The 3,155-nt window shown below is 48.2% G+C and overlaps 1 protein-coding gene across 3 annotated transcripts in view; it reads right to left on the bottom strand.

The window, feature by feature from the left end:
* Alg6 (ALG6, alpha-1,3-glucosyltransferase) overlaps window positions 1–1,645 on the bottom strand; it is a 39,913-nt gene extending 38,268 nt beyond the window's left edge. For 2 of the 3 annotated variants that reach the window (XM_005353454.3, XM_026782341.1), the window contains exon 1: window positions 1,554–1,645. The gene's annotated coding sequence lies outside the window, so the exon portion shown is untranslated. Of the gene's footprint in view, window positions 1–1,250; window positions 1,501–1,553 lie in introns of those variants that run through there. The other variant, XM_026782340.1, reaches the window with a different exon arrangement.
* Window positions 1,646–3,155: the final 1,510 nt, after the last annotated feature.

The following is a 3,155-nucleotide window of genomic DNA, read 5'->3' as shown; positions in this document are numbered from 1 at the left end:
GGAGGCCGCTTGTTGGTTCCCGGCTCCTCAGCCCCAAAATAATCACACAGAAACCATATTATTTAAATCACTGCTTGGCCCAGTAGCTCTAGTTTCTTATTGGCTAACTCTTACATATTAATTTAACCCATTTCTAGTAATTTGTGTATTGCCACGTGGCTCTAGCTTATCAGCTAAAGTTCCAAAGTTCCAACATCTGTCTCCGGCGGGGCTACATGGCTTCTCACTGATTCCGCCTTTTCTTTCTCCCAGCATTCAGTTTAGTGTTCCCTGCCTACCTAAGTTCTGCCCTATCAACAGGCCAAGGCAGTTTCTTTATTCACCAATGGTATTCATAGCATACAGAGGGGAATCCCACATCATCTTCCCTTTTCTGTTTAAGTGAAAAGGAAGGTTTTAACTTTATTTAACATAGTAAAGTTAAATATTACAAAACAGGTATCAAGCAAAAATTATAGTTACAATATTTATGTCTATTTTATCTTTTATCATGACTAAAGAAAACTATATAACTATAAATTCTTCAACTAAATCAAAGACTCCAGAAGGATATAATATTACCCAAGTAAACAGGAAGTAGATTGTAAGCAACTTCCAAAATTCTAGAATTGACAGAGACACCTTACTGCCTGGACAGTCACCCAAAGTTCTTCTGAAGTTTCTTGCCAAATGGTCAACCAACTCCATAAGGAGCCTCTTCGATGCTCATCTTTCTCTTGAAGTAGACTGGTGCTGCCAGGAACAGACGTGTCTCATTGTCATGAAAAGTCTTAACTATATGGTGTTACAAATAAAAAAAAAAATACCTAAGGGGTTGAGAAAAGGGTCTCTGGGGATGTGTTCTGAGATGCTATGAATAATATAGCTATTTGAACTGAGTAACAGTAAAAAAAAAAAAAAATGTGTTCACTAGGTGATAACTCAATGATCAACAACTTCCAGCACAGGTTTTGTAAGCATGGTATATCAACAAAATAGCTTAGGAGGAAATGGCATTTACTTGTCATTTGGACCAAAAATGCCACAAGAGCAAAGATCCTCCTTAGACCCTTTGGTGCCCTTTCACACTTAGAGCAGGGTTGGCAAAAGGGGGGAGGGGAAAGAGAGGGAAACTATGTGGTTATTAAATGAGACACAGGGTCTCATCGTGTTGCTCTAGCTGGCCTAGATTTCGCTTATGTAGACCAGGCTTGCCTAGCACTGCCACCACGCCGGGCTATTTCCCCCTTAAACTGTGAGTGCTGTTCCACCTGCAAGCGCAGCTCTGCAACTTTCTCAGGAAGCCACATGCAGGCAGCTGGAGCATCACGACAGAAGTCAGCCTCCGAATCCCAAGCTGCTCCCTTTCCGGGCCGAGAGACCCCTGGCTCGGTGGGGACAGGATCGCCCTGGTCACTCCCGCCAGGCCGCGTCACCACTGCAGGACGGCAGCATACCGAGGGCCCCGTGGCTGGGCGAGGCCTTGTGCCAAACCCCCCGTCGCCTGTTCTTGCCGGCTGCCAGCACCTCCCCAAGCCTGCCGGCTCCTTTTCACTGCAACCCCGGGCTCTTACCAGCCACTGGACTCCGGAATTGGCGCCTGCAGAGAACCAGCAGAAGCGCCTGCGCATTCACTGCCCGCGGAGCAAGCGCGCTTCCGTCGTCCCTCACGGGAGCGAGCCCGTAAGGCGAGGGGCGGGGCGGGGGCGGGACTAGGCGGGGCCGGGTGGGGCTGCCGCCTTTCGGGAGGCGAGGTCCAAGGCCTGGAACCCGAGAAGTTTGGCGGCCGGGGTTAGGTCAGGGGCAGGTGGAAAGCCCCTTGCTCTTCTTTCCCGGGATCGCGGCCAAGGCCCGAGCGGCTGCTTAGCCCATGGATTCCTGTGAGGGGCGGCTCCTGCCCGCTTCGCAGTGGCGAGCACTTGGCCAGTCCTCATCCCAGGAGGCAGGTCTTCCTTCTGGGCCAGTGCCCTCCAGCAGCCACCAAGCAAGCCTAATTTCTTGCAGCTAAGCAAACACCACTGCCTAGTCAGGCTGAGAAGTGGCTTCTAGTGAGAAACCGTTTCTAGAGCCTCCGAGTCGAGCCTATGAGAAACACTAGATTGTCACACGTAGTGACAATATCAGCCCCAGGGAGGCTAAGGCAAGAGGATCAGGAGTTAGAGGTCAGCCTGAGCTACATAGCAAGACCCTGTCCCCGAGCCACTGAAAAAACAGCTCGGTCCTAGAATAGACACTGCATGCCCCATCAGGCAACTTGAATCGCCTATTCCCACATTTGCCAAAAATAATATTCCCCAGTTTCCCTCACACCCTGCTTCTGAACTGTCCCATTCTTTAGACACCAACTCCGATATAAGTAAAAACAAACATTTGGTTATTGCTAGGACTACGTTGTTTGGAGTGTGTGTGTGTATGTGTGTGTGTGTGTGTGTGTGTGTGTGTGTGCAGGTATGTGTACCTGTGTGTATTTGTGAGAGCCAAAGGTCGACGCTGCTATCTTCCTCGATCCATCACCACCTTATTTTTGAAACAACATCTCTCACTCGATCTGGAACTCCAGGTATGTCTGCCTATCTTTGCAACCAGCTACCCCCAGGAGTTGAAGGACAGTCTTGGCTTATATGAGATCTTGTCTCACAAAAAAAAAAAAAATTACTTTGGAAATATGACAAGCTATAACCAAATCCCTGCTCTCAATAAATTTAATTTTCTTTGGAAAGCATTTCCACAAATAAAAAAAAAAAACAGAAAGTGGTAGAAGGAAGTGCATGTTGTCACATTAGTGGTGTGTTCCTTACATTACAGCCCACAGAAGTTGAGACAAGAGTTAGGCTCCTTGGAAACCATCAGCTATCAGGACATGCTTCTTCCCAGATGAGCCACCTTGGCCTTGAAAGAAAAACTGGACACCAAGAGCATGGGTGTCTGAATCTAGACAAGGGAAACGGTTGACACCAAAGTCACGGCAGCTGAAAAAGTACAGAACATTTCTCCCCCTTACACGGCGGTTGATGACAGAGAAGAGCTGGAGGAGCTCTGAGCTGCAGGCTGTGGTGTTGCAATCACGCGGTGATCAGTAAGGGTCCATTAAGTGACATTTCGCAGGGAGTCAAGTGTATACAGTGCTGGGCTAGAGGAAACTTAAACTGGTGATAATGGGTTGGATGAGTCAGAGG

This window comes from Microtus ochrogaster, chromosome 10 (genome assembly GCF_000317375.1).
Source record: "Microtus ochrogaster isolate Prairie Vole_2 chromosome 10, MicOch1.0, whole genome shotgun sequence".
Classification (NCBI taxonomy): domain Eukaryota; kingdom Metazoa; phylum Chordata; class Mammalia; order Rodentia; family Cricetidae; genus Microtus; species Microtus ochrogaster.
The sequence above is the reverse complement of the archived record's forward strand: the minus strand, read 5'-3'. Positions and strand labels throughout refer to the sequence as shown.